The following is a 17,774-nucleotide window of genomic DNA, read 5'->3' as shown; positions in this document are numbered from 1 at the left end:
CTTAGCTCGTTTGTAGAGCGACATTGGCTCAGTCAATTAAAAGGCCGCGCCCGCTCACCGGCGCTGTTGGACCGTTGAACCTAACCGGATGTAAGTGAGTGCTGTGTATGTTTGCCAACGTCTGTTTTGGGGGAAATGTGTCAGGTGTGTCTCCTAAACCTCAGCTGGTTCACTTTTGATGCACTTGTGATGGTTTGTGTATGTGACGTGCTTGTTTTATGTATGAATGTGAAAAGCTGCAGTACCGCTCTCGGCCTGAATAGTGATCATGCAAGTGGGGTGGCGCTGTTTCACCAAGGAACCAAACCGGAGGTAAACAAAGAATGATTGAATTAATTTTTCTTTTGAGCTAAAAACGTTAAAATGTGGAACGCTTCACGAATTTGCGTGTCATCCTTGCGCAGGGGCCATGCTAATCTTCTCTGTATCGTTCCAATTTTAGTATATGTGCTTCCGAAGAAACACAATGATGGAGAGAGAACTTTCACAACATGTACTGGGACCAATAATCGTCCACTCGAGGTTCTGGTAGAGACGTCTGGATCATGCCGGGGCTGGGGAACACGTTTTTAACTCAACCTGCAAACTATACCAAACATATGGCACTGATTTACCCCCCAAAAACACATGGCACTGATTTGCCACAATTGCTGTATCATGTGTACATCATATGTCTTAACAGTGACGTAAAACAGATTCTACAGTAAACGATGATGAGGCATGCCATCCAGAGTGACGTAATGTGAAACAGTCTGTACAGCGTAATAAACAACGATCATGACGCCATCCAAACCGACCAAGTCACAACAGTGATTTTAGAATAGAATTTTCTCTGACCTAACAGTTACAATACAAACATGTTAAGAATCTCGGTCCAGTCTGACCTCGCGCGCGCGCTGTGTGGGCACTGCGGGAAATCTATAATAGCCATGCGTGACGTCAGCACCGACGGTTGGACGGCTACGATGGTAGGAGACAAAATAGTGCGGATTTCTGCATTACTACGTAATTTAAACCATCGTGTGATGATTGCTTTTGGCTCTAACTCTATGCTGAGCTTAACGTGTGTTAGTGCTGAGTATGACTCCGGGACGTACAACACGCCAAAAGAAGTGGAGTTGATTCCCCTCACATCGTGCAAATCGGTCTTGGAGTGCCATCTAGCGGTGATGGCGCTGCACTACCACGGAGTGACCTACTCGAATCAGAAAGTCCACACTAAACACACAGCGTGCTGTTCACACAATTCTCACGATGCCAAAGCAGCGCCTACTGGGTTAGTGCATGCACATTCGGCGCGATATTCAGGGGGACCCCCATGCCACTCCCCCGGCGGCTAGGCGTAGTAGTGATCGAGTGTGGTGAACCAGAACAAAGAAAAGACGACTAAAGTTGTGTTCTTCCCAAACTTGATGTGTGTTGCTACGGAAGAATGGAATGAACAAATACAGGTAGGATAAGGGATTATTCATTGAAGAATACAATGAACGACAGTGGTTACAATGGGTAAATTGAAAGACTATAACCACCCGTTGCCCGCTGCAATAGAAGTTGTGAGCATGTAGAATATTGTTGTTGTGAGTGTGTTTTTCAAGCCCTACAATGTCCAGGGAAACCTTCTGTTTTATGCCAGTAACGTCAATGTTTACAAGTGCGCAGATTCCAGTGTGACTGCAGTCGATTGCTTTATTCTGTTTTGTCTCCTGAATCGTTTACAGGGAGTTCTGTAACTGGTTGATTTGATTTATAGGACTCGGTTACAAACAAATATATCTTATTTCATGGGGGGGGGGGGTTGCTTCGTATCAACCTGTCTATGTTGAGTTCGTTTCACTGTTTTCTAATCATTATCACACACGACACGATCATTTTCTGGTGGACCCAATCTTGAGGACTTCCTTGAAGATGGGTGTGATGTGGTGGCTTTGGTCTGGTCCACTCTGCCGTAAACATGTGTTGGGTAGATTGAGGCGAACCAGGACAAACTGGGCAGACGCTGCATGACCAGTAGAGACGCTGGTTGCAAGATGACATCTTTCACATAAAGTTTCTGCGTGGTGGGGAGGTACAGCGTGGAGGGGGTCATGCAGTCTGCTCTGCTCCTCGACCACAGAAGCACGGGGGAAGAAAGATATCAAGCTGCAGGTGTCCCATAGCGCAACTTGAGACAGAATATGGAGAAGCAGAAAAGAGAAGAGCACTATATGAAGACGTGTGCTATCCAGATGAAGTGAACGATGCCGAACGTAATCTACGAACTGCCAAAGTAACTCGTGAAGGCAGTGCTTTAAAATATAGAAGAATGAAAAGTAACAAGCCACCATAAAAGACTTCAAGGACATTTGAAGAAGGAATCAGAAAGCTGCAATCAGACATTTTGCTTTCGGTGTTTTCTCGATGATCAACGGCAAACGATGACAAACCACACAATCCGTTATTGTTATTGAAACCATTGGGAGTAGATGTAAGCCGTCGGACAGTAAATGCTTTAACATGTACTCTTCTTTAACCATCAGCTCATCTGGTTTTTCCGCACCCTCCGCTGCAACAGACCACAAAAGCAGTGCCAACAGGATGACAAATACTGAATCTACACCCCACCTCTACTCTGCAGAGGATTTGATTGTATTATTGTATTTGTATAATTTATCCAGCCTCATTGTGTGCGCACTCTGCATTGTGGATTTTGGCCAAAATGTTGTCACAATATAATAATAATAATCTTGCTTTCCACCAAACTGGCTGCATTGGGTCATATTTTCTTCCATATGAAATCACTTGGTCAAACGTCGTCTTTATTAGGACAACACATTGTTAAACCAACCAATACAGCAGCACTAACATTATTGAAATAAAATTCATTAGAAGTCACAATTGACAACAGTCGGTCGCTCGCTCAAATAATAATAATGCGCTCCCCGGTGAGCGCTCCCCCACCACCAGCTGAGCGCTCGCGACAACAACAATAACAAACATTCCACGTGGAGGGGCGGGCGCTAGCCAGCCGAAGAAAGTTCACACGGCCAGCTGAAGAAAGTTCTCACGGCCCGGCTCGAAAGTCGGGACGAAACGGCCTGCAGTTCAGCGGCGCGCCCGCTAGAGGACCCCGAGAAGATTGTCATCCAGAGGGGGGGGGAGGGGAAGATGGATAGTTGATGTTCCAAGTGACAGTTAAATCCCAAGTTTACGTTGAACGGGCAAGTCTGCTTGAACAGGTAAGTCGACGGGCAGTTCCAAGTAGTTTGGGGAGAGCGAGATTGGCTTAGCTCGTTTGTAGAGCGACATTGGCTCAGTCAATTAAAAGGCCACGCCCGCTCACCGGCGCTGTTGGACCGTTGAACCTAACCGGATGTAAGTGAGTGCTGTGTATGTTTGCCAACGTCTGTTTTGGGGGAAATGTGTCAGGTGTGTCTCCTAAACCTCAGCTGGTTCACTTTTGATGCACTTGTGATGGTTTGTGTATGTGACGTGCTTGTTTTATGTATGAATGTGAAAAGCTGCAGTACCGCTCTCGGCCTGAATAGTGATCATGCAAGTGGGGTGGCGCTGTTTCACCAAGGAACCAAACCGGAGGTAAACAAAGAATGATTGAATTAATTTTTCTTTTGAGCTAAAAACGTTAAAATGTGGAACGCTTCACGAATTTGCGTGTCATCCTTGCGCAGGGGCCATGCTAATCTTCTCTGTATCGTTCCAATTTTAGTATATGTGCTTCCGAAGAAACACAATGATGGAGAGAGAACTTTCACAACATGTACTGGGACCAATAATCGTCCACTCGAGGTTCTGGTAGAGACGTCTGGATCATGCCGGGGCTGGGGAACACGTTTTTAACTCAACCTGCAAACTATACCAAACATATGGCACTGATTTACCCCCCAAAAACACATGGCACTGATTTGCCACAATTGCTGTATCATGTGTACATCATATGTCTTAACAGTGACGTAAAACAGATTCTACAGTAAACGATGATGAGGCATGCCATCCAGAGTGACGTAATGTGAAACAGTCTGTACAGCGTAATAAACAACGATCATGACGCCATCCAAACCGACCAAGTCACAACAGTGATTTTAGAATAGAATTTTCTCTGACCTAACAGTTACAATACAAACATGTTAAGAATCTCGGTCCAGTCTGACCTCGCGCGCGCGCTGTGTGGGCACTGCGGGAAATCTATAATAGCCATGCGTGACGTCAGCACCGACGGTTGGACGGCTACGATGGTAGGAGACAAAATAGTGCGGATTTCTGCATTACTACGTAATTTAAACCATCGTGTGATGATTGCTTTTGGCTCTAACTCTATGCTGAGCTTAACGTGTGTTAGTGCTGAGTATGACTCCGGGACGTACAACACGCCAAAAGAAGTGGAGTTGATTCCCCTCACATCGTGCAAATCGGTCTTGGAGTGCCATCTAGCGGTGATGGCGCTGCACTACCACGGAGTGACCTACTCGAATCAGAAAGTCCACACTAAACACACAGCGTGCTGTTCACACAATTCTCACGATGCCAAAGCAGCGCCTACTGGGTTAGTGCATGCACATTCGGCGCGATATTCAGGGGGACCCCCATGCCACTCCCCCGGCGGCTAGGCGTAGTAGTGATCGAGTGTGGTGAACCAGAACAAAGAAAAGACGACTAAAGTTGTGTTCTTCCCAAACTTGATGTGTGTTGCTACGGAAGAATGGAATGAACAAATACAGGTAGGATAAGGGATTATTCATTGAAGAATACAATGAACGACAGTGGTTACAATGGGTAAATTGAAAGACTATAACCACCCGTTGCCCGCTGCAATAGAAGTTGTGAGCATGTAGAATATTGTTGTTGTGAGTGTGTTTTTCAAGCCCTACAATGTCCAGGGAAACCTTCTGTTTTATGCCAGTAACGTCAATGTTTACAAGTGCGCAGATTCCAGTGTGACTGCAGTCGATTGCTTTATTCTGTTTTGTCTCCTGAATCGTTTACAGGGAGTTCTGTAACTGGTTGATTTGATTTATAGGACTCGGTTACAAACAAATATATCTTATTTCATGGGGGGGGGGGGTTGCTTCGTATCAACCTGTCTATGTTGAGTTCGTTTCACTGTTTTCTAATCATTATCACACACGACACGATCATTTTCTGGTGGACCCAATCTTGAGGACTTCCTTGAAGATGGGTGTGATGTGGTGGCTTTGGTCTGGTCCACTCTGCCGTAAACATGTGTTGGGTAGATTGAGGCGAACCAGGACAAACTGGGCAGACGCTGCATGACCAGTAGAGACGCTGGTTGCAAGATGACATCTTTCACATAAAGTTTCTGCGTGGTGGGGAGGTACAGCGTGGAGGGGGTCATGCAGTCTGCTCTGCTCCTCGACCACAGAAGCACGGGGGAAGAAAGATATCAAGCTGCAGGTGTCCCATAGCGCAACTTGAGACAGAATATGGAGAAGCAGAAAAGAGAAGAGCACTATATGAAGACGTGTGCTATCCAGATGAAGTGAACGATGCCGAACGTAATCTACGAACTGCCAAAGTAACTCGTGAAGGCAGTGCTTTAAAATATAGAAGAATGAAAAGTAACAAGCCACCATAAAAGACTTCAAGGACATTTGAAGAAGGAATCAGAAAGCTGCAATCAGACATTTTGCTTTCGGTGTTTTCTCGATGATCAACGGCAAACGATGACAAACCACACAATCCGTTATTGTTATTGAAACCATTGGGAGTAGATGTAAGCCGTCGGACAGTAAATGCTTTAACATGTACTCTTCTTTAACCATCAGCTCATCTGGTTTTTCCGCACCCTCCGCTGCAACAGACCACAAAAGCAGTGCCAACAGGATGACAAATACTGAATCTACACCCCACCTCTACTCTGCAGAGGATTTGATTGTATTATTGTATTTGTATAATTTATCCAGCCTCATTGTGTGCGCACTCTGCATTGTGGATTTTGGCCAAAATGTTGTCACAATATAATAATAATAATCTTGCTTTCCACCAAACTGGCTGCATTGGGTCATATTTTCTTCCATATGAAATCACTTGGTCAAACGTCGTCTTTATTAGGACAACACATTGTTAAACCAACCAATACAGCAGCACTAACATTATTGAAATAAAATTCATTAGAAGTCACAATTGACAACAGTCGGTCGCTCGCTCAAATAATAATAATGCGCTCCCCGGTGAGCGCTCCCCCACCACCAGCTGAGCGCTCGCGACAACAACAATAACAAACATTCCACGTGGAGGGGCGGGCGCTAGCCAGCCGAAGAAAGTTCACACGGCCAGCTGAAGAAAGTTCTCACGGCCCGGCTCGAAAGTCGGGACGAAACGGCCTGCAGTTCAGCGGCGCGCCCGCTAGAGGACCCCGAGAAGATTGTCATCCAGAGGGGGGGGGAGGGGAAGATGGATAGTTGATGTTCCAAGTGACAGTTAAATCCCAAGTTTACGTTGAACGGGCAAGTCTGCTTGAACAGGTAAGTCGACGGGCAGTTCCAAGTAGTTTGGGGAGAGCGAGATTGGCTTAGCTCGTTTGTAGAGCGACATTGGCTCAGTCAATTAAAAGGCCGCGCCCGCTCACCGGCGCTGTTGGACCGTTGAACCTAACCGGATGTAAGTGAGTGCTGTGTATGTTTGCCAACGTCTGTTTTGGGGGAAATGTGTCAGGTGTGTCTCCTAAACCTCAGCTGGTTCACTTTTGATGCACTTGTGATGGTTTGTGTATGTGACGTGCTTGTTTTATGTATGAATGTGAAAAGCTGCAGTACCGCTCTCGGCCTGAATAGTGATCATGCAAGTGGGGTGGCGCTGTTTCACCAAGGAACCAAACCGGAGGTAAACAAAGAATGATTGAATTAATTTTTCTTTTGAGCTAAAAACGTTAAAATGTGGAACGCTTCACGAATTTGCGTGTCATCCTTGCGCAGGGGCCATGCTAATCTTCTCTGTATCGTTCCAATTTTAGTATATGTGCTTCCGAAGAAACACAATAATGAGAACTTTCACAACATGTACTGGGACCAATAATCGTCCACTCGAGGTTCTGGTAGAGACGTCTGGATCATGCCGGGGCTGGGGAACACGTTTTTAACTCAACCTGCAAACTATACCAAACATATGGCACTGATTTACCCCCCAAAAACACATGGCACTGATTTGCCACAATTGCTGTATCATGTGTACATCATATGTCTTAACAGTGACGTAAAACAGATTCTACAGTAAACGATGATGAGGCATGCCATCCAGAGTGACGTAATGTGAAACAGTCTGTACAGCGTAATAAACAACGATCATGACGCCATCCAAACCGACCAAGTCACAACAGTGATTTTAGAATAGAATTTTCTCTGACCTAACAGTTACAATACAAACATGTTAAGAATCTCGGTCCAGTCTGACCTCGCGCGCGCGCTGTGTGGGCACTGCGGGAAATCTATAATAGCCATGCGTGACGTCAGCACCGACGGTTGGACGGCTACGATGGTAGGAGACAAAATAGTGCGGATTTCTGCATTACTACGTAATTTAAACCATCGTGTGATGATTGCTTTTGGCTCTAACTCTATGCTGAGCTTAACGTGTGTTAGTGCTGAGTATGACTCCGGGACGTACAACACGCCAAAAGAAGTGGAGTTGATTCCCCTCACATCGTGCAAATCGGTCTTGGAGTGCCATCTAGCGGTGATGGCGCTGCACTACCACGGAGTGACCTACTCGAATCAGAAAGTCCACACTAAACACACAGCGTGCTGTTCACACAATTCTCACGATGCCAAAGCAGCGCCTACTGGGTTAGTGCATGCACATTCGGCGCGATATTCAGGGGGACCCCCATGCCACTCCCCCGGCGGCTAGGCGTAGTAGTGATCGAGTGTGGTGAACCAGAACAAAGAAAAGACGACTAAAGTTGTGTTCTTCCCAAACTTGATGTGTGTTGCTACGGAAGAATGGAATGAACAAATACAGGTAGGATAAGGGATTATTCATTGAAGAATACAATGAACGACAGTGGTTACAATGGGTAAATTGAAAGACTATAACCACCCGTTGCCCGCTGCAATAGAAGTTGTGAGCATGTAGAATATTGTTGTTGTGAGTGTGTTTTTCAAGCCCTACAATGTCCAGGGAAACCTTCTGTTTTATGCCAGTAACGTCAATGTTTACAAGTGCGCAGATTCCAGTGTGACTGCAGTCGATTGCTTTATTCTGTTTTGTCTCCTGAATCGTTTACAGGGAGTTCTGTAACTGGTTGATTTGATTTATAGGACTCGGTTACAAACAAATATATCTTATTTCATGGGGGGGGGGGGTTGCTTCGTATCAACCTGTCTATGTTGAGTTCGTTTCACTGTTTTCTAATCATTATCACCCACGACACGATCATTTTCTGGTGGACCCAATCTTGAGGACTTCCTTGAAGATGGGTGTGATGTGGTGGCTTTGGTCTGGTCCACTCTGCCGTAAACATGTGTTGGGTAGATTGAGGCGAACCAGGACAAACTGGGCAGACGCTGCATGACCAGTAGAGACGCTGGTTGCAAGATGACATCTTTCACATAAAGTTTCTGCGTGGTGGGGAGGTACAGCGTGGAGGGGGTCATGCAGTCTGCTCTGCTCCTCGACCACAGAAGCACGGGGGAAGAAAGATACCAAGCTGCAGGTGTCCCATAGCGCAACTTGAGACAGAATATGGAGAAGCAGAAAAGAGAAGAGCACTATATGAAGACGTGTGCTATCCAGATGAAGTGAACGATGCCGAACGTAATCTACGAACTGCCAAAGTAACTCGTGAAGGCAGTGCTTTAAAATATAGAAGAATGAAAAGTAACAAGCCACCATAAAAGACTTCAAGGACATTTGAAGAAGGAATCAGAAAGCTGCAATCAGACATTTTGCTTTCGGTGTTTTCTCGATGATCAACGGCAAACGATGACAAACCACACAATCCGTTATTGTTATTGAAACCATTGGGAGTAGATGTAAGCCGTCGGACAGTAAATGCTTTAACATGTACTCTTCTTTAACCATCAGCTCATCTGGTTTTTCCGCACCCTCCGCTGCAACAGACCACAAAAGCAGTGCCAACAGGATGACAAATACTGAATCTACACCCCACCTCTACTCTGCAGAGGATTTGATTGTATTATTGTATTTGTATAATTTATCCAGCCTCATTGTGTGCGCACTCTGCATTGTGGATTTTGGCCAAAATGTTGTCACAATATAATAATAATAATCTTGCTTTCCACCAAACTGGCTGCATTGGGTCATATTTTCTTCCATATGAAATCACTTGGTCAAACGTCGTCTTTATTAGGACAACACATTGTTAAACCAACCAATACAGCAGCACTAACATTATTGAAATAAAATTCATTAGAAGTCACAATTGACAACAGTCGGTCGCTCGCTCAAATAATAATAATGCGCTCCCCGGTGAGCGCTCCCCCACCACCAGCTGAGCGCTCGCGACAACAACAATAACAAACATTCCACGTGGAGGGGCGGGCGCTAGCCAGCCGAAGAAAGTTCACACGGCCAGCTGAAGAAAGTTCTCACGGCCCGGCTCGAAAGTCGGGACGAAACGGCCTGCAGTTCAGCGGCGCGCCCGCTAGAGGACCCCGAGAAGATTGTCATCCAGAGGGGGGGGGAGGGGAAGATGGATAGTTGATGTTCCAAGTGACAGTTAAATCCCAAGTTTACGTTGAACGGGCAAGTCTGCTTGAACAGGTAAGTCGACGGGCAGTTCCAAGTAGTTTGGGGAGAGCGAGATTGGCTTAGCTCGTTTGTAGAGCGACATTGGCTCAGTCAATTAAAAGGCCGCGCCCGCTCACCGGCGCTGTTGGACCGTTGAACCTAACCGGATGTAAGTGAGTGCTGTGTATGTTTGCCAACGTCTGTTTTGGGGGAAATGTGTCAGGTGTGTCTCCTAAACCTCAGCTGGTTCACTTTTGATGCACTTGTGATGGTTTGTGTATGTGACGTGCTTGTTTTATGTATGAATGTGAAAAGCTGCAGTACCGCTCTCGGCCTGAATAGTGATCATGCAAGTGGGGTGGCGCTGTTTCACCAAGGAACCAAACCGGAGGTAAACAAAGAATGATTGAATTAATTTTTCTTTTGAGCTAAAAACGTTAAAATGTGGAACGCTTCACGAATTTGCGTGTCATCCTTGCGCAGGGGCCATGCTAATCTTCTCTGTATCGTTCCAATTTTAGTATATGTGCTTCCGAAGAAACACAATGATGGAGAGAGAACTTTCACAACATGTACTGGGACCAATAATCGTCCACTCGAGGTTCTGGTAGAGACGTCTGGATCATGCCGGGGCTGGGGAACACGTTTTTAACTCAACCTGCAAACTATACCAAACATATGGCACTGATTTACCCCCCAAAAACACATGGCACTGATTTGCCACAATTGCTGTATCATGTGTACATCATATGTCTTAACAGTGACGTAAAACAGATTCTACAGTAAACGATGATGAGGCATGCCATCCAGAGTGACGTAATGTGAAACAGTCTGTACAGCGTAATAAACAACGATCATGACGCCATCCAAACCGACCAAGTCACAACAGTGATTTTAGAATAGAATAGAGGTTAGAATAGAATTTTCTCTGACCTAACAGTTACAATACATACATGTTAAGAATCTCGGTCCAGTCTGACCTCGCGCGCGCGCTGTGTGGGCACTGCGGGAAATCTATAATAGCCATGCGTGACGTCAGCACCGACGGTTGGACGGCTACGATGGTAGGAGACAAAATAGTGCGGATTTCTGCATTACTACGTAATTTAAACCATCGTGTGATGATTGCTTTTGACTCTAACTCTATGCTGAGCTTAACGTGTGTTAGTGCTGAGTATGACTCCGGGACGTACAACACGCCAAAAGAAGTGGAGTTGATTCCCCTCACATCGTGCAAATCGGTCTTGGAGTGCCATCTAGCGGTGATGGCGCTGCACTACCACGGAGTGACCTACTCGAATCAGAAAGTCCACACTAAACACACAGCGTGCTGTTCACACAATTCTCACGATGCCAAAGCAGCGCCTACTGGGTTAGTGCATGCACATTCGGCGCGATATTCAGGGGGACCCCCATGCCACTCCCCCGGCGGCTAGGCGTAGTAGTGATCGAGTGTGGTGAACCAGAACAAAGAAAAGACGACTAAAGTTGTGTTCTTCCCAAACTTGATGTGTGTTGCTACGGAAGAATGGAATGAACAAATACAGGTAGGATAAGGGATTATTCATTGAAGAATACAATGAACGACAGTGGTTACAATGGGTAAATTGAAAGACTATAACCACCCGTTGCCCGCTGCAATAGAAGTTGTGAGCATGTAGAATATTGTTGTTGTGAGTGTGTTTTTCAAGCCCTACAATGTCCAGGGAAACCTTCTGTTTTATGCCAGTAACGTCAATGTTTACAAGTGCGCAGATTCCAGTGTGACTGCAGTCGATTGCTTTATTCTGTTTTGTCTCCTGAATCGTTTACAGGGAGTTCTGTAACTGGTTGATTTGATTTATAGGACTCGGTTACAAACAAATATATCTTATTTCATGGGGGGGGGGGTTGCTTCGTATCAACCTGTCTATGTTGAGTTCGTTTCACTGTTTTCTAATCATTATCACCCACGACACGATCATTTTCTGGTGGACCCAATCTTGAGGACTTCCTTGAAGATGGGTGTGATGTGGTGGCTTTGGTCTGGTCCACTCTGCCGTAAACATGTGTTGGGTAGATTGAGGCGAACCAGGACAAACTGGGCAGACGCTGCATGACCAGTAGAGACGCTGGTTGCAAGATGACATCTTTCACATAAAGTTTCTGCGTGGTGGGGAGGTACAGCGTGGAGGGGGTCATGCAGTCTGCTCTGCTCCTCGACCACAGAAGCACGGGGGAAGAAAGATACCAAGCTGCAGGTGTCCCATAGCGCAACTTGAGACAGAATATGGAGAAGCAGAAAAGAGAAGAGCACTATATGAAGACGTGTGCTATCCAGATGAAGTGAACGATGCCGAACGTAATCTACGAACTGCCAAAGTAACTCGTGAAGGCAGTGCTTTAAAATATAGAAGAATGAAAAGTAACAAGCCACCATAAAAGACTTCAAGGACATTTGAAGAAGGAATCAGAAAGCTGCAATCAGACATTTTGCTTTCGGTGTTTTCTCGATGATCAACGGCAAACGATGACAAACCACACAATCCGTTATTGTTATTGAAACCATTGGGAGTAGATGTAAGCCGTCGGACAGTAAATGCTTTAACATGTACTCTTCTTTAACCATCAGCTCATCTGGTTTTTCCGCACCCTCCGCTGCAACAGACCACAAAAGCAGTGCCAACAGGATGACAAATACTGAATCTACACCCCACCTCTACTCTGCAGAGGATTTGATTGTATTATTGTATTTGTATAATTTATCCAGCCTCATTGTGTGCGCACTCTGCATTGTGGATTTTGGCCAAAATGTTGTCACAATATAATAATAATAATCTTGCTTTCCACCAAACTGGCTGCATTGGGTCATATTTTCTTCCATATGAAATCACTTGGTCAAACGTCGTCTTTATTAGGACAACACATTGTTAAACCAACCAATACAGCAGCACTAACATTATTGAAATAAAATTCATTAGAAGTCACAATTGACAACAGTCGGTCGCTCGCTCAAATAATAATAATGCGCTCCCCGGTGAGCGCTCCCCCACCACCAGCTGAGCGCTCGCGACAACAACAATAACAAACATTCCACGTGGAGGGGCGGGCGCTAGCCAGCCGAAGAAAGTTCACACGGCCAGCTGAAGAAAGTTCTCACGGCCCGGCTCGAAAGTCGGGACGAAACGGCCTGCAGTTCAGCGGCGCGCCCGCTAGAGGACCCCGAGAAGATTGTCATCCAGAGGGGGGGGGAGGGGAAGATGGATAGTTGATGTTCCAAGTGACAGTTAAATCCCAAGTTTACGTTGAACGGGCAAGTCTGCTTAAACAGGTAAGTGGGGTGGCGCTGTTTCACCAAGGCACCAAACCGGAGGTAAACCAAGAATGATTGAATTCATTTTTCTTTTGAGCTAAAAACGTTAAAATGTGGAACGCTTCACGAATTTGCGTGTCATCCTTGCGCAAGGATGACTCGCAAATTCGTACCAATAATCGTCCACTCGAAGTTCTGGTAGAGACGTCTGGATCACGCCGGGGCTGGGGAACACGTTTTTAACTCAACCTGCAAACTATACCAAACATATGGCACTGATTTACCCCCCAAAAACACATGGCACTGATTTGCCACAATTGCTGTATCATGTGTACATCATATGTCTTAACAGTGACGTAAAACAGATTCTACAGTAAACGATGATGAGGCATGCCATCCAGAGTGACGTAACGTGAAACAGTCTGTACAGCGTACTAAACAACGATCATGACGCCATCCAAACTGACCAACTCACAACAGTGATTTTAGAATAGAATAGAGATTAGAATAGAATTTTCTCTAACCTAACAGTTACAATACATACATGTTAAGAATCTCGGTCCAGTCTGACTTCGCGCGCGCTGTGTGAGCACTGCGGGAAATCTATAATAGCCATGCGTGACGTCAGCACCGACGGTTGGACGGCTACGATGGTAGGAGACAAAATAGTATGGATTTTTGCATTACTACGTAATTTAAACCATCGTGTGATGATTGCTTTTGACTCTAACTCTATGCTGAGCTTAACGTGTGTTAGTGCTGAGTATGACTCCGGGACGTACAACACGCCAAAAGAAGTGGAGTTGATTCCCCTCACATCGTGCAAATCGGTCTTGGAGTGCCATCTAGCGGTGATGGCGTTGCACTACCACGGAGTGACCTACTCGAATCAGAAAGTCCACACTAAACACATAGCGTGCTGTTAACACAATTCTCACAATGCCAAAGCAGCGCCTACTGGGTTAGTGCATGCACATTCGGCGCGATATTCAGGGGGACCCCCATGGAACGCTTCACGAATTTGCGTGTCATCCTTGCGCAAGGATGACAGTCTGTACAGCGTACTAAACAACGATCATGACGCCATCCAAACTGACCAACTCACAACAGTGATTTTAGAATAGAATAGAGATTAGAATAGAATTTTCTCTAACCTAACAGTTACAATACATACATGTTAAGAATCTCGGTCCAGTCTGACCTCGCGCGTGCTGTAAATTAAAAGAGTATAACCACCTGTTGTCCGCTGCAATAGAAGTTGTGAGCATGTAGAATATTGTTGTTGTTATTGTTGCTTCGTATCAACCTGTTTTCTAATCATTATCCCCGCTGATATCACTGAGACGCTGGTTGCAAGATGACATCCTTCACACGCAGCTTCTGGATGGTGGAGGGGTACAGCGTGGAGGGGATCATCCAGTCTGCCGTGTTTGAACTTGGTCATTGTCTTTATTTGACTGTTTTTTTAAGGGTTGAAGTGTGTTTTTTAAGTTTCCGCGAACGGACAAATGACGTTGTGAATGCTGGCGAGCTTGAAATGATGACTGTGTGTGTGTATGTGTGTGTGTGTGTGTGTGTGTGTGGGGGTGTGTCTGTGTCTGTGTCTGTGTCTGTGTCTGTCTGTCCGTCTGTGTGAGAGGCTGTGTGAGAGACTGTGTGTGTGTGAGACTGTTTGTCTGTGTCTGTGTGTCCATCTGTGTGTCTGTGTGTCTGTGTGTCTGTCTGTGTTAGACTGTCAGTGTGACTGTGTGTGAGAGAGACTGTTTAAGTATAATTGTGTGCGTGTCCCTCAAGTACTTTGTGTTTCACCGTGGGTGACCACGGTCAAGTGCAGCCACTACCCGTGTCTGAAAAGAGGTAGTTTGGTGTCTTTTTTTGTCTTTTTTTCCCACATAATTGACATTACCTTGCTTGTATCCTGACAGTGTGTGTAAGACTGCAGCAGTATTGGTGGAGGAGGTAAAAGTCCTGAGTGAGCTGGACCTTTTTGCCATTGAAATCACAGCACCTCTTCATCCTTCCTGTGTCATGAGAGTGTTATGTTCTGTTATTATGATTTGTCAATGAAGGGCTTTGTTTTTCCTTTCCTTCCTTTCTAGCAGTCTGGACCATAGGCCAAGGTTTGTGTTGAAGGCGGTCTCTGCCAACATCAGGCTCCACGCCACGCCAGAGGCCCTGGATTATTTGGATTACAATTTAACCAATGTTGTATGACTCCATAGGCACAACCGGGGTGTGACTGCCCTGTTAACAGCCGAGGTGGTGGACGCCATCCCCGCCACGAGTGCTGCTCCCCAAGCCCGACAGCCCATCGTCCACACTGATCTGCTCCCTCCGTCGGCGCCTCTGCCAGAGGATCCCCTCCCCTGTCCTTCTGGGCCGAGTGCGCCGGCAGCCAGCGGATCTTCTTCTTCTTCTGTTGCCACTGCCACTGCCACTGACACAGACGCCCCTGTGTTGGCGAGAACACTGGCGTGGAACAGAAAGAAACTACAACAGAGGAAATCGTTCCCCAGCCCCGGCATGATCCAGACGTCTCTACCTCTACCACTTTGAGTGGACGATTATTGGTCCCAGTACATCCGGTGAAAGTTCTCTCCTGTTGATTGTCTTTCTTCTGAAGCACATACACTAAAATTGGAACGATATGGCATGGCCCCCCTGCAGCCATGCCATATCGTGGCCATCGTGGCCACGTGGAGGGGCGGGCCCTAGCCAGCCGAAGAAAGTTCACACTGCCAGCTGAAGAAAGTTCTCAGGGCCGCCTCGAAAGACAGGAACAAAACGGCCCCAAAACGGCCCGCCGGCGCGGCCGCGAGAGGACCCCGAGAAGATTGCTCTGGTTCCTCGCAGACCAGAAGGGAGGGAAATTCTCTGTTCCGATCTACAGTTTGTCCCGACTTTTCTTTAACAGGCAAGTCTACAGGAGCAGTGTCCCTAGTTTTCGACATACGCGATTGACTTAGAGATTTTGCCAGATAGCTACATTGGCGGGTGGGTAGAGCTTCCGCTTGGGAACCGGAGGGTTGCCGGTTCGAGCCCCTGCCGAGGTGCCCCTGAGCAAGGCACCGAACCCTCAATTGCTCCCCCCTCTGCGAAAGGTGGTAAATGTAATGTAAGTCGCTTTGGATAAAAGCGTCTGCCAAATGATCGTAATGTAATGTGATGTAATGTAACCGTGACCTGGATGAGTTAGACAGCAGCAAGGAACAAACTGCTGAGGATGAACAACTGGAGGACAACATTGGAGAGATGGAGGAGCTGGTGGGCGACAATTTCTGGAACACTTGAGATTTGAGGCCTCCTCACAGCCGACATCTATCCCGCTGACCCCCGCAACCTCAGCTGCTAATTAGAAGGAGAAACTGGACAGTCAGTGCTGTGACACTTGGAGACACAGCTGTTTCATAGGGCATTTGGTTGCTTCAATTACAATCTCTTTGTAACGTGAATTATCAAGTAATTTGTGACCGACTGTGACTTCTGTGTTATTTTGTTTTATAAAGTTACTGTTTGAGTGTTCCCACTGAAAATAAAGCTGGTTTCTTGAGTTATTCATTTGTTTTGATTTCATGACTCTTTGGTTTACAATTATTTACATTAATAAATCAAAATGGAATCAGCTGCGCATGTAAACATTGACGTTACTGGCATAAAACAGAAGGTTTCCCTGTACATAAGGACTTGAAAAATGCACTCACAACAACAATATTCTACATGCTCACAACTTCTATTGCAGCGGACAACAAGTGGTAATACTCTCTTAATTTACCCATTGTAACCACTGTCATTCATTTTATTCTTCAATGAATAACCCCTTATCCTACCTGTATTTGTTCATTCCATCCTTCTTCAACAACACACATCAAGTTTCGGAAGAACACAACTTCAGTCGTCTTGTCTTTGTTCTGGTTCACCACACTCGATCACTACTACGCCTAGCCGCCGGGGGAGTGGCATGGGGGTCCCCCTGAATATCGCGCCGAATGTGCATGCACTAACCCAGTATGCGCCGCTTTGGCATTGTGAGAATTGTGTGAACAGCACGCTGTGTGTTTAGTGTGGACTTTCTGATTCGAGTAGGTCACTCCGTGGTAGTGCAGCGCCATCACCGCTAGATGGCACTCCAAGACCGATTTGCACGATGTGAGGGGAATCAACTCCACTTCTTTTGGCGTATTGTACGCAGTAACGTGTTACTAAGTAAAGCTAATCTGACCTCTTTTTTGCTAACGCGTAATCTAACGCATTACTATTTCCAAACCAGTAATTAGGCAACACTGTCCTTGCGCTACCTTCCATGCGTTTCAATACATTTACCGTAATGATGAAAATACGCGTGCGCTTCGAATGTACGGTTGGCCCAAAAGTGAGGGTGATGTGCATAGAGGAGGAGGAGGAGGAGGAGGAGATAATAAATAGGGATGAAGGCCGTTTGTGAGCCCAGCACCTCCGTCAATCAGAGACCGGACGATAGGCTTTCTGCAGAGACTTTGCGAGGTATGTGCTTTATGTTTCACGTGTGTGTGTGGATCGCGCATGGTTAATTTCGTTAAAGTTCATTTCATATACCTTTTGCGTAGCACTCCAACAGTGTAAAAGGCGCCAGACACGAAGATGGAAGAAATCGACTTGACCACACCCGAACAAAATGAAGATGAAAGGTAAACAAACTTTAAAGTGTTAAAGTTTGAGCCGTGAACACTGTTTAAACAAGTCTCGTGTTTTTAATAACATTTCAAAGTATTTAAAAACATGTCAGTCACATTTTGTACATAGCTGC

General features: G+C 46.0%; 4 non-coding genes across 4 annotated transcripts; all 4 read right to left on the bottom strand.

Moving 5' to 3' along the window:
- Window positions 1-359: 359 nt before the first annotated feature.
- Window positions 360-465, bottom strand: LOC143015251 (U6 spliceosomal RNA). Its single transcript, XR_012965408.1, has one exon. It is a non-coding gene; the product is annotated as a U6 spliceosomal RNA (small nuclear RNA).
- A 3,155-nt stretch (window positions 466-3,620) lies between these two features.
- Window positions 3,621-3,726, bottom strand: LOC143015240 (U6 spliceosomal RNA). The gene has a single exon (XR_012965397.1). It is a non-coding gene; the product is annotated as a U6 spliceosomal RNA (small nuclear RNA).
- Window positions 3,727-6,881: 3,155 nt separating this feature from the next.
- Window positions 6,882-6,987, bottom strand: LOC143015229 (U6 spliceosomal RNA). The gene has a single exon (XR_012965386.1). It is a non-coding gene; the product is annotated as a U6 spliceosomal RNA (small nuclear RNA).
- A 3,150-nt stretch (window positions 6,988-10,137) lies between these two features.
- On the bottom strand, window positions 10,138-10,243 carry LOC143015218 (U6 spliceosomal RNA). Its single transcript, XR_012965375.1, has one exon. It is a non-coding gene; the product is annotated as a U6 spliceosomal RNA (small nuclear RNA).
- Between the last annotated feature and the right edge of the window lie 7,531 nt (window positions 10,244-17,774).

The sequence above is a fragment of the Genypterus blacodes genome, unplaced genomic scaffold (genome assembly GCF_046128005.1).
Source record: "Genypterus blacodes isolate CSIRO-AG114 ecotype Tasmania unplaced genomic scaffold, CSIRO-AGI_Gbla_v1 ptg000192l_1, whole genome shotgun sequence".
NCBI lineage: Eukaryota > Metazoa > Chordata > Actinopteri > Ophidiiformes > Ophidiidae > Genypterus > Genypterus blacodes.
The sequence above is the reverse complement of the archived record's forward strand: the minus strand, read 5'-3'. Positions and strand labels throughout refer to the sequence as shown.